This window comes from Lissotriton helveticus, chromosome 10 (genome assembly GCF_964261635.1).
Source record: "Lissotriton helveticus chromosome 10, aLisHel1.1, whole genome shotgun sequence".
In the NCBI taxonomy this organism is placed as follows: Eukaryota; Metazoa; Chordata; class Amphibia; order Caudata; family Salamandridae; genus Lissotriton; species Lissotriton helveticus.
In genome coordinates, this window is record NC_136071.1 from 1,190,706,973 (window position 1) to 1,190,720,953 (window position 13,981).

General features: G+C 46.5%; 1 long non-coding RNA gene across 1 annotated transcript in view; it reads right to left on the bottom strand.

Annotated features, from left to right (window-relative positions):
• Positions 1 to 267: 267 nt before the first annotated feature.
• Positions 268 to 13,981, bottom strand: part of LOC144784930 (uncharacterized) — a 64,212-nt gene continuing 50,498 nt past the window's right edge. The window contains exon 2 of the long non-coding RNA XR_013601720.1: positions 268 to 1,480. This is a non-coding gene — a long non-coding RNA (uncharacterized LOC144784930). The remainder of the gene's footprint in view (positions 1,481 to 13,981) is intronic.

Below are 13,981 nucleotides of genomic sequence, written 5' to 3' on the forward strand. Positions count from 1 at the left end.
AATACTAGAGAATTTCTCCTTTCAAAGAAGGTAAATATCAGGTTACAAAATATAATAAATGTTTCACACAATATCTTTCAGAAAACTTGCAGAAGTACAACATCCTCCATTATACCAATATCACGTTTATCAACTCTGGGAGTCAGTTCAATCATTTCTAATCAAATCAACGCCCACAGCCCAAGATTTTAAAATGTATATGCATTTGCCCCCAGAAAACATAATTTTACATTTTAAAGTAACTTATATCTCCAAAAACCTGTTAACTTGTTTGTCTTTCAATATTTTAATGGCCCACATTACAGTTTATAAAGTTCCTTACATCACTCCCAACTTTGTAATTTAAATGCATTTGATCGGGATTTTTTTTCTTCAATAAAAGCAGCTCTTTCAGGTTTGCAATCAAAATATATTTTACTAAGAGACTCCTGGGTAAAGTGCATTTCCAATACATTTAGGAAACAAAAGTTATACTGGAATTTGAAAAATAAATCAGAATCCGTACATTCGTGGTGCGCTGTAGAATCTTCCCGTGGGCAGTATAGCCGCTCTGTGAGGAATCCCTTGAATCAAGAGAAAACTATAAAAGGCACCATTCAAGAGGCATGAGGATAAAACGAAAACTATTATAAAAAATAAAATCAATGTGTCACTTCTTATGACAACAAATAAATATTAAATGCATTCTTCAATCTAGACAAAAACATTGACAACTTGACACTTCAATTTTCCATATTAAAAAAAGCCTTAAATTAGTGAAATCTTGCAATTTTTTTGTAAAGCAGCCAACCAAAAACAACAAATCTCTGGCAGCATAGTCTGTGTGAATAGTTCTGGAATCTGTACTGCATAGCGTTGTCCAGGATTACTGCACCTTGCATTGGTTGTTCTGCAGTTTTTGTGCAGTGATTGCTTTGTGTGCAAGCATTCTTTTGCTGGGTTGCTGCAGATGGGTCCCTGCAGACTTTTTTTGGTTTGCTGTATAGTTTTTTGTTTATTTTTTTGCTGTCCACATGTTATTGCCTGTCTTCATTTTGGTTCCCTTCAAAAAACTTGGGGCTCTCAGGGAGCCCCGCCCGCACCTTCCTCTTTTCCTTAAAGCGCCCAGAGCGGGAGATCTTGAGGTTCCTGCGGCCTGTCTTTTCACTGAACAGATTGTCTGCCTGGGCATCGCCACCCTGGCCTGGCTGGGGGTTTGGTGGCTGGTTCTCGCGAGACCTGGTGGTTGGGCCTTGGCCTGTCCCACCGCCCACAGCCACGCCTCCTCCAGTGCCAGGAAAAGTCCTCTCTGCGCTTGGGGGTGTGTGGTCCAGTGACCCTCCACTGGGATACACCGCCGCCTCCTTGGGTTTCTTCCGGACAGTCAAAGCCTTCCACCAGCCTGGGTTCCCGCCCTTTGCGGTCGCGCTGTCGGCCATCTTTGAAGGGGGTTGATGTCAGCCTCACACAACAGGGCTAGGGCAGCCGGCTCTCTTCACACCTGCAGCACCAAACAAAACAAAAGACAAGAAATAAATACCAGATAACAGGAGACAGATCCTACAACCCGCACAGTTTTGGCCCTGGTTTTATCCATAGTTACATTTATCAATGCGCCCAGCACTCATATTCGGTACCCGCCATGGGTAAGCATTGCCTGCCAGCGCACCGGTTACCAATGCAGGGTATCAATAGTTTCAAACATACTCTACGTAAACATAGCACAACAGCCCCAGCTGCATTACCTTACTCCTGAGTGAACAATCTCTTCAGCTATTCCCTCTTGGGTAAAAGTACCAAAGGCGCCTGGAGATGCTCCCGCCGCTGTGATGATAGATTGTATTAGCCAAGAATGGTTATATCAGGCACCACTTAAGGTATTCTGGAGTCAAATTCTATTGTGCTAAAGCTAAGGCAGAAGAGCCCTTCACCTAAGCCAGAAGGGTAGAGAGGTATTCCAGGGAGGATACGTCCTCGCGATTCAAATGCTGGTCACCAAAGGTATCCCACCTGGATTGGATTGGATTGGATGCAGATTTATAAAGCGCGTGGTTACCCTGGAGCGTCCCAGCGCTGCAAACACCCAGACTACTGAGGACAAGAGGAGGAGTTAAAGGCCCTGAGGGAACAGAAATGTTTTTAGGAGTTTTCGAAACCGAAGAAGGCTAGGTTCCGCTCGGAGCTTAAGCGGTAAGGAATTCCACAAGGTTGCTGCATTGATGGAAAACCGCCGACCACCTGATCGCGCCTTTTTCGCTCTGTGGACTTTGGCTCGACACTCATGGTCTGAGCGAAGGGGCCTATTAGCTTTGTAGGGGAGCACTAGGTCTTTCAAAATAGGGGGACCCTTGCCTTGTAATGATTTATGGGCAATACAAATGGATTTAAACTTTATCCTTTCGCGGACAGGCAGCGAGTGCAGCATTCTAAGGGCTGGTTTTGCTGATGACCTAGCTCGAGTACCTGTTAGCAGCCTGGCTGCTGAATTCTGTATATATTGTAGCTTATTAATAGTGGCTTCGCGAGCGCCAAAATATAAGGCGTTGCTGAAGTCTAACCTTGAAAGGATCAATCCCTGAATCAGAAGTTTCTTAGAGGGGGCGGGAAGAAGGGGGAGGACCTTACGGGCTGAACGAAGCAAGCCAAAACAGATGCCAGCAGTTTTCCTGGCTTGAACTTTAAAGGAAAGGTCCTGATCAATCCACACTCCAAAACTTTTGATTTCACTTTTAGGAGACGGGGGATCACCCATACAGGCCGGCCAAATGGCGTCAGGCAATGATGTCATCTTATGCCCCAAGAGCATTAGCTCAGTGTTTGAGCCTTTCATCACCTAGTGTGATGAAAGCAATTCCTTCCCTGCGCTTGAGCGGTTGACACCACGAGGGTTTAGTGCCGAGCTTTCATCACACTAAGTGGGATACCTTTGGTGACCAGTATTCTGGAGTCCAAGCCAATGTATCTCATTTGTGTGATGACCTAATTTTTGGGGGCACATGTACAACAAGCTCAGTACCTCACCCACATAATTAACTCTGTTACACAGAGAGGCAAGGGTCATACATGGTGTATACTGATTCCCTGCTGCTGATAAAAATGACAAACATTTAATCTGAGAGGAAGCAATACATCCCCAGCTGATGCTGGCATGAGTGGCCTGGAAGAAAAGTCAGCTTGTCGCGTGCTCTATACAAGTAACCAGCATTATCACTAGGTTCTCGTCGCCCAGCCGTACAGTACAATCACTTTCACTTGCAGTTTTGTCAACTAAGGAAAATTTGGCATGGAGTTGTGAGGTGATGTGCCCAGGATCATACAGCTTCAAGTGTCAAGTAGGGCCAGTTGGGATTTGAGCCCAAATTACCTGGGCCTAAATTCCAAAGTTTCAGACTCAAGACTAGTTAAACATAGGTACAAGGGTTGTGCATTCGCGGTTTCTAGAACTAAATAAGTGCTTTGTGGATATTAAGCTCTCATCTGACCCCACTACCCCTAGTAATGTGTGCTCTTCAGCAGCTTCATGAGGGTAAGGTAGAGGACTGATCTCATGCAAGGGTTGGGGTGGGGAAGTCCTCCAGCTTTAGGCCTGACCTCCCAGGTCTGAGCCCCCAAGTTCTTGCACTTGCCCAGAGATGAGTGAGTTAGGAGGTAGCTCAGCAGAAATGGCCTGACTGGCAAGCAATGAGGGGGTAGTTTCTGCAGATACCTAAAGCTCTTACCCCAGTATGGGGCAGAAACCTTGTGCCTGATGCTGTTTGGTTTTGGACTTTCTGGAGATTCTCAAGATTAAGTTTATTGTTTAGTTATTTGAAACCTTAACAATTATGGCAACAAATAAAAAAGAGCATAGGGAAATTTATAAAATAAAACAATTAACTTAACTTCACGTTAAGCAAACATCATCTTGTGAGGTAAATGGACCAATGCAAGAATGTATTATCAAAAGACAAATACATGAAGATTCTCAATTAAAAACAATTTTTAGCCTGAAATAATTGATGTTGCAATAACCCAATGCAACCCGGGCTCAGAAGTCAGGAAACGGAACCACACAGTTCATTTGAAAAAGCGGTAATCTTTTACAGAATAATATCTACTATTGTACATGAACGCTTCAGTCAACCAAGCCTGGACTGGCCGTACTGGGCATCAGGCGTTTCTCGGGAGGCAGGAAGGGTGGGGACCGGTTTTGTTAGTGGGGGCCGGTTTTATAGCACTGTAGCAGTTTTAAAAGCACTGCAAGGTTCCTTGTATATCCAGCTGTTTTCGGGCAACAATAAAAGTGTCAAGATAACTCTGGGGAATAATGTGCCTGCTGGAGAGAGATTGGAGTTTTGTCTAGTGGCAGTTTTGACTCATGTAAGTGCTGCAAAGAATGTGTACCATGCTGATCACAGAACAGTATTTTATATGCGTAGCTCAGTGGGTTACTGCTTTTGTCGCAGAGATTCTTTTGTTACAGCAGTTCATAATTCACAATTCTAATATAGCACAGTGAGCTATGAACTCCCGTGAAGGAGCTGCCTGCAAACTGCAAGGTAAATGTTAGAGAGTTTTTTCTCAGTCTTTCATTATCCTGGTTTTGCTGAAAAGGGTTTGTTTTGGTAGAAATACATTCTTGTTAGTAAAGACAACACTAAGCACTGTGTTATGTTTTGAATCGTAACTTTGTGGTTCTCCAGACCAAGAACTCTTAAAAAAAATGCCTTCCAGTCTGGGTGGCATGTTAACCCTACACCTTGAAATCCCCTTTGCCTTATGTAAAAAATTCTATACACTGATTTACCACGTATGATTAATTGTCTCTGTATGTGATGTAAAGTGCTCCAACACCCTACACTGGTATGCGAGGTGCTATAACGCAAATGAAATCCCTGTGAGAGAGGGGCTATGGAGAGATGAGACGCACTGTTGGTGATAGCGAGGGAATCACTGAAGAGCCCCAACAAAGACGGTCAGATCCTGGTGCACAGTAAGGCCATCATGACTATGCTTTAAAAGCTACAACAACTGAATATATATTGACAAAAATGTTGTAAAATGCACCATTTCCCCCACATTTTCTTGATGGGAGAACCCCTCCAGTGTCCCCTTTAGAAGTGACCAGGTTCACTCACTGTGCTCGCTACACTCCATACGGGGCTGGCCTGGCAACATATGCCAGGGCTGCTTTGGGTTCTCAGTCTGGCCCTGCATTCAAGTGCACACGACAGCAAAAGTAAGAAGGTCAAGTGTATTTCTTATCGACTTGTCCAGTTCTGGCCCTCTGGGGTCACACTGGAGGTCAATCTGAAGGGACACTAGAGTATGGTAGAGGTCCTCCAGGTACCCTTCCCCACATAAGTATCGTTTTATTGGATCCATTGAGGTCAAAGTTGCTTTCTCTTTTCTAGCAAAAGATGAGAACTCTGCATTTACTGAGCTTTTCTTATTTATTCTGGAGGTGATTTTATGTGCCTTCTGCGCACAGCTGGAATCAAGCTTGCCCGGCTCACATGTGTAGGCCAGAGGACACGTGTAGATACTGAAGTGTAGTGGGGTCACAAATAAACCCTGCTTGACCCCGGAGGAACAAGGTGATTGGAGCATTCCAGGAGCTCTATTCTGATCTTCTGTGTGTGGTTTTGTGGAATGGCTGGCCCCGGTGGAAGGCATGGACTGCAAATCTAGTCCATTTACTTAGCAATGTAACCAGGTAGATATGGAAACCTATCACAGCTGCTGAAAGGGCAGGAAGGATAAGAGGTGCCTGGTACCTGCCAGCAAGAGCAGGCATGAGCTCCTCACTTGCAAAGTGTACACAACACGACGCCGGGCCAACTCAGAGGAGTAGCAAAGAGGCCACTGGCAACAATGCAAGTGAAATGGGCCTGTTACTCAGTGGTTCCCGAACTGTGCACCGTAGCTCCCTGGGGAGCCGCCAACCCTAGCCAGGGGAGCCGTGCACCAAGCCCGTTAATGCATTTAATGTTGAAGGGTCTGTTGGCTTCAGTTAAACTAATTAGACTTAAACGCATAAAGTTGATGATTTGTAAGTGACATGCCTAAAGCTGTAAACGTAGTGCTTAATTGATGGCATGTCGAGGGAGGTGACCTCCATATTTCACTGGATCCCCAGATTCCATAACTCCCAAAGTCAGCGGATGATGTCAGATTAATTTTGTCAGACTCGTTAATGGTTTCGTTTTTCTCCAAATGAATTTTACACCAATGCAAGTTATCAGGAAAGTACAGTTGTCTTGTCTATTAAACACATTAAGTTTTGACACTTGTACTTGAACCATAGATACTTCCAGTACATATTTCTTTCAGTGCACACACATTTCCAGACAGGCCTGCTCTCTCCTTGAGCACAGGGAAGTAAAACACCATATACAGCATAATGCCAACATCTGAAAGCAAGAAAGAGGGACGTTAAAAAAAAATCAATAAAAAAAAAATCAGAGGAATTTATTTAGCTTGCATTGATTTGGAGGCAATTTTAGGGAGGAGACAGCAGAAATAATTGTGTATGTGGTTTAAAAAATCATGAGTCCCCCAGCTAAGACAGGTGTGCTGGCACGTATGACCGGTAGAAATGGAAGTGCATGCAAATATTCTTCAAGCGCAGAAACACTTTGGCAATGGGTCTACATGCATAGGGGTGTATCTAGCACTGTAAGTGGGACATAATAGTTTGAGAGGGTACTCAAAAAAGGCATGGGCAAAGAAGTCTAACTAGAAATATTTTATTAGAGGCGCCGCCTTAGTAATAAGAAACATCCTGTGCATATGATTAGAATACCTTCATCAGCTTCATCCCAATTTTTTCAGGGAGAAAAATGCAAGTACTCCCGAGGCCGGTCTTACAACCCCCCCCCCCCTCCAAAAAAGGTACAAGTGGGGAGCCACGGGCAATGGCCAATGGGTCAAGGGAGCTGCGGGTTGAAAAAGTTTAGGAACCACTGCTGTAACAGATTAGCCATAAATGGCGTGCCTGGCCCCGGTGCCACTTTGCTTGCTTGTCTAATGATAGTGATGCCACTGGGGTATATGGAAGTAACGTGCAGTTAGCCACAAAGCCATTCATTGCTCCCTAATCACAGAAGCTAAAGTCAAGTCAACGGTCTACTTCATATATGGACCCTTACGTGTCCTGATTTAGACTGGATGCATGTATGTATGTATGTATGCATGTATGTATGTATGTATGCATGTATGTATGTGTTGCATGTACGTATGTATGTGTTGCAAGTAAATGTCAAGGTTATGTGAACGGGTGAGAGGTGGTGCGTCTTGCAAAGTGTGTCTTCACTTTTTTCTGAATTGTAGGAGAGTTGGTGCTGGTCTGATGTTGACTGAGACGCTGCTCTTGATCCCGGGAGTAAAAACAAAGACGGTTTGCCTTCCCTTGTTTTCCTTCTTGCAATGTTTTTCTCCAGTCTGGTGATGTCCAGGCTCCTGGTCAGGCGTTGCCCCCTGAATAAGGAAAGTTTGCTTTCCAGATAAGCTGAGGTCTTGTTGTTCAGGGCTTTATGAGTGATGCAGAGCACCTTGAAGGTGATCTGGACTGGAAGGGAGGCCGCTGTAGGCCTTTGAGGTGATGCGGTTGAACTTCTTGGAGCCCTTGAGGAGCAGAGCTGCTGCGTGTAGCTACCTTTCAAGGGTGGTACAGCGGAGATCACCGAGCATGGTGCTGCCGCTGTCCAGCTCGGAGACAACTAATGCTTGCATGGTGAACGTGAAGGCACCTTCTGGGGAAACAGCTTCAATTTGCTACGGAGAGAGTTGGAATGGGTTGCATGAATGAACTTGACCATAACACAGCAGGGATGAGATTTGCAAAAGGGACAGTGGAGATTTAAGCTTCCTGATGACTATGGGACTTGTCTCATTCACTGCCAGAGGCCTCCATATGTTCTCTACTAAACAGAAGCTACCTTCCAGACTCTGCATCTGTCAGCCACTCCACTGGCCCTGTTGAGTGCAACCCCATTCCAACTCTGAAGACGTGTCCCGTCACACTCCGGAGTCCCCAGGCTCACAGCACTGCCATCTTCTGCACCCACGCAACTTCCACTGGAACACCCGTCTGCCCCATCATAGCATGTGAATCCATCACTCTTGAGCTCAGGTGCTCACAAACATTTTCCAAGGGGCCAATAAGTTTGATCTGTGATGTCACTGAGGTCTGCACTAATGCCAGTGGGGTGGCGGCTGGGCGTGGAGAATTGGCGGTAAGGTGGGTATAGGGGAAGCAAGGCATAATTGCAGAAAGTGAAACCATAAAACCAGGGATTAATCCTTGTTTCCCATTTTATCAAATGGTGTGATCCTGGGTAATTGTTTTATTTCACTGTCCCTCCTATTTCTTCATTATCACAAACAAGAGGACCTCAAAACAAGTGACTTAAGAATGTGCACTGTACAAAACCTTCTCCTGTGTTTGATTTAATAAACTACAATATTGTTCTTTTATAATAGGTACCCAGGTCACAGAAGGAGTGCACGTAACAACTGGTTTGCCCTTTTAGTTCCCCATTGGCATTATTGTCAGGGTGGAAGGTAGGATTAATGTTTATAAATTCATATATGAAAACTCTCACTTTTAAAAAAATACTTCCCAATGCACTGATATCATCTGATAAACTAAGGTGAAATGGTTCTGCTTGTTAATTAAATACACTTTTTACATTTTGAACAGACTATCAAATTTGTATTCTTTTGCTGCAAGATGTCTTTAAACATGAAGATGTTCTTAGAGAAGTGTGGCTCAATGGTTAGAGCGGCAGACCCTGATGCAGAGGTCTAGCCCGGGACCAGGGTTCAATTCCCCGCCTCGGCGGGTCTTGGGCTAAAAATTCCACGGACCTGATAATTCTCGCCTCGGTGCCTATTCCAATCATGGAGTCCCACTCTGCGACTCTGGGCAATAGCTTGCTTAATCTCCACAACGGCCCCCACAACGCTAAGGATGCCTGGCCTCCACCTTGGGGGTGCCCAGGAGTGGACGCCTCACAGGGAAAGCCAGGATGGGTTCCACAGCGGTATTCGTACAAGTGCCTTGAGACCCTTGCGGGTGAGTAGTGCGCTATACAAGTATCAATTTACATTTACATTGACTTAAAGTTGAGCGATGCCAGACTCTCCAGTTACATGCTTTAACACAAATGAACATTTAAATGATTCCCTACCTATTTATTTAGCATCTTTTTGTTGATAGAGCTGAGACAAGTAAACAGCAGCCCAGAGCTGCTGTTGACCGGGGGCTGCATCTAAAGGTCAGAAGGGCCGCATGCGCCCCCCCTAGGCCGTACTTTGAGTATCAGTTCTATTGAGTGTGCATCTGAGGTGACGGCCTTCACGGTTAAAGAGGATGTAGCCTACTTTTGGTGGGCCCAGAGTGATTTGCATATGGTTGGTCCCTGGCTATAGTCAAGCAAAGAAAAAAAATAAAGAATAATAAAATCACAAAATAAGAGAATGCCAAGAATAATCAGTAGTGTCTAGATACATTCAGGAATTTAATTTATCACTTTTTGAATTTCTCAGAAGACTGAATCAGAGACCCTCACAAAACAATGGTCACTAAACTTTATCAATCCAGCCTCTAACCGCTAATCACAAATTCTTCTACAACTACCTCAAACATTTGCATTCACGGAGCTCAAACATGCACTGATCTCTCCTGTGCTTAGTTTGACCAACTCTTGGCCTCATCCTATAGAGGACCGTGGATAATTCACCGGCCTTTCGAGCTGAGCCGCAGGTCTTGAGATGGTGGTAAACACCGAAGTGTCCGCCCACACTGAAAACCACAGACAAGGGTCTGTCTGCGATGAGGAAGGGGCAGCGCTCCGATGAACATAAGCAGAGGAGAACTGCACAGTGCAATGGACCACAGGCTAAGAAAGGGCTTTGATCCATCACAACCTCACAGCAACATTTGAAGGTTGGCCAGACACTACTCCCGACACTACTCCTGCACCAGCTCTACAAACCCTGCAGCATCAAAGGAAGAGCCTCTCAATAGTTTGCCTCTTTGATAACCCACTGGTCTCATCAGATTAAACAGGTGCCCTGCAAAACCACCTCTACCAGCATCACCAGCAGGGTCCACACGGGTCAGCGTCATCTCCATCCTTCTTCAATGCTCGCGTGATAGCCCGGGCTCAAATCTTCAACAGTTTCAACAGGGCCTACGTAAGTAAAAGATACCCAGCTTCACAAAGTGTGTAACAACCCTGGTATCATCTCAATGACAGACTGTTTAACACCAGACCAAAACTAGATGAAGAGAACTGTCTGAGCTTAAGTCTCGCCAAGACCGAGGTACCGCTAATGGATCCTGGGGAGGCCACCAGTGTTCTAGTTAGCTGCCCTCAGCCCCGTCCCCTCATCCTCCCAACAGTCACCTTTGCATCTATTCTGGCACTAGGAGTTGCCAAGGAAGCAAACCTATCACTGATGCCCCGGGCCAAGGTCACCTTGGATGAAAGCACCTTCTATCTGCCGTCCATCCCCATAGGAATCCTGCCCGTGCTCTACTGACCTCAAAGGGTCGCCCTTACTCTTGTTGGGGTCATTTCCAGGATGGGCCCCTGCGTAAGAATGAACAGAGGGCTCCCAGGGAAGACACGATCAAGGACTGAGAGACTGCAGCATCATGACACCCTACTCCTTCTGTGCCTAAAGTGCATAGGACATGCTGCACCGTCATCACTCTACTGGGCTCATTCTTTGCATCCAGTGCATAGGACATGCTGTACCGTCATCGCTCTACTGGGCTCATTCTTTGCATCCAGTGCTTAAAACATGCTGTACCGTCATCGCTCTACTGGGCTCATTCTTTGCATCCAGTGCATAGGACATGCTGCACCATCATCGCTCTACTGGCCTCATTCTTTGTATCCAGTGCATAGAACATGCTGCACCGTCATCGCTCTACTGGGCTCATTCTTTGCATCCAGTGCATAGGACATGCTGCACCATCATCGCTCTACTGGGCTCATTCTTTGCATCCAGTGCACAGGACATGCTGCACCGTCATCACTCTACTAGGCTCATTCTTTGCATCCAGTGCATAGGACATGCTGCACCATCATCGCTCTACTGGCCTCATTCTTTGTATCCAGTGCATAGAACATGCTGCACCGTCATCGCTCTACTGGGCTCATTCTTTGCATCCAGTGCATAGGACATGCTGCACCATCATCGCTCTACTGGCCTCATTCTTTGTATCCAGTGCATAGAACATGCTGCACCGTCATCACTCTACTGGGCTCATTCTTTGCATCCAGTGCATAGGACATGCTGCACCATCATCGCTCTACTGGGCTCATTCTTTGTATCCAGTGCATAGAACATGCTGCACCGTCATCGCTCTACTGGCTTCATTCTTTGCATCCAGTGCATAGAACATGCTGCACCGTCATCGCTCTACTGGCTTCATTCTTTGCATCCAGTGCATAGAACATGCTGCACCGTCATCGCTCTACTGGCCCCATTCTTTGCATACAGTGCATAGAACATGCTGCACTGCCTTCATTCTACTGGCCTCATTCTTTGCATCCAGTGCATAGGACATGCTGTACCGTCATCACTCTACTGGCCTCATTCTTTGCATCCAGTGCATAGAACATGCTGCACCGTCATCACTCTACTGGGCTCATTCTTTGCATGCAGTGCATAGGACATGCTGTACCGTCATCGCTCTACTGGGCTCATTCTTTGCATCCAGTGCATAGGACATGCTGCACCGTCATCACTCTACTGGGCTCATTCTTCGCATCCAGGGCATAGGACATGCTGTACCGTCATCGCTCTACTGGGCTCATTCTTTGCATCCAGTGCATAGGACATGCTGCACCGTCATCACTATACTGGCCTCATTCTTTGCATCCAGTGCATAGGACATGCTGCACTGTCATCGCTCTACTGGCCTCAATCTTTGTATCCAGTGCATAGAACATGCTGCACCGTCATCACTCTCCTGGGCTCATTCTTTACATCCAGTGCATAGGACATGCTGCACCATCATCGCTCTACTGGCCTCATTCTTTGTATCCAGTGCATAGAACATGCTGCACCGTCATCGCTCTACTGGCTTCATTCTTTGCATCCAGTGCATAGAACATGCTGCACCGTCATCGCTCTACTAGCCCCATTCTTTGCATCCAGTGCATAGAACATGCTGTACTGCCTTCATTCTACTGGCCTCATTCTTGCCATCCAGTGCATAGGACATGCTGTACCGTCATCGCTCTACTGGGCTCATTCTTTGCATCCAGTGCATAGAACATGCTGCACTGCCTTCATTCTACTAGCCTCATTCTTTGCATCCAGTGCATAGAACATGCTGCACCGTCATCGCTCTACTGGCCTCATTCTTTGCATCCAGTGCATAGGACATGCTGCACCGTCATCACTCTACTGGGCTCATTCGTTGCATCCAGTGCATAGGACATGCTGCACCGTCATCGCTCTACTGGCCTCATTCTTTGCATCCAGTGCATAGAACATGCTGCACCGTCATCACTCTACTGGGCTCATTCTTTGCATCCAGTGCATAGGACATGCTGTACCGTCATCGCTCTACTGGGCTCATTCTTTGCATCCAGTGCATAGGACATGCTGCACCGTCATCACTCTACTGGGCTCCTTCTTTGCATCCAGTGCATAGGACATGCTGTACCGTCATCGCTCTACTGGGCTCATTCTTTGCATCCAGTGCATAGAACATGCTGCACTGCCTTCATTCTACTAGCCTCATTCTTTGCATCCAGTGCATAGAACATGCTGCACCGTCATCGCTCTACTGGCCTCATTCTTTGCATCCAGTGCATAGGACATGCTGCACCGTCATCACTCTACTGGCCTCATTCTTTGCATCCAGTGCATAGGACATGCTGCACCGTCATCACTCTACTGGCCTCATTCTTTGCATCCAGTGCATAGGACATGCTGCACTGTCATCGCTCTACTGGCCTCAATCTTTGCATCCAGTGCACAGAACATGCTGCACCGTTATAGCTCTACTGACCTCATTCTTTGCATCCAGTTCATAGAACATGCTGCACCGTCATCACTCTACTGGCCTCATTCTTTGCATCCAGTGCATAGGACATGCTGCACTGTCATCGCTCTACTGGCCTCAATCTTTGCATCCAGTGCACAGAACATGCTGCACCGTTATAGCTCTACTGGCCTCATTCTTTGCATCCAGTGCACAGAACATGCTGCACCGTTATATCTCTACTGGCCTCATTCTTTGCATCCAGTGCATAGGACATGCTGCACCCTCATCGCTCTACTGGCCTCATTCTTTGCATCCAGTTGATAGGACATGCTGCACCGTCATCGCTCTACTGGGCTCATTCTTTGCATCCAGTGCATAGGACATGCTGCACCGTCATCACTCTACTGGCCTCAATCTTTGCATCCAGTGCACAGAACATGCTGCACCGTCATCGCTCTACTGGCCTCAATCTTTGCATCCAGTGCACAGAACATGCTGCACCGTCATCATTCTACTGGCCCCATTCTTTTTATCCAGTGCATAGGACATGCTGCACCGTCATCACTCTACTGGCCTCATTCTTTGCATCCAGTGCATAGGACATGCTGCACCCTCATCGCTCTACTGGCCCCATTCTTTGCATCCAGTGCATAGGACATGCTGCACCCTCATCGCTCTACTGGCCTCATTCTTTTTATCCAGTGCATAGGACATACCTCCCCTGCACCCTCATCCCTCTACTGGCCTCATTCTTTGCATCCAGTGCATAGGACATGCTGCACTGTCATCGCTCTACTGGCCTCATTCTTTGCATCCAATGCATAGAACATGCTGCACCGTCATCGCTCTACTGGCCCCATTCTTTGCATCCAGTGCATAGGACATGCTGCACCCTCATCGCTCTACTGGCCCCATTCTTTGCATCCAGTGCATAGGACATGCTGCACCGTCATCACTCTACTAGCCTCATTCTTTGCATCCAGTGCATAGAACATGCTGCACCGT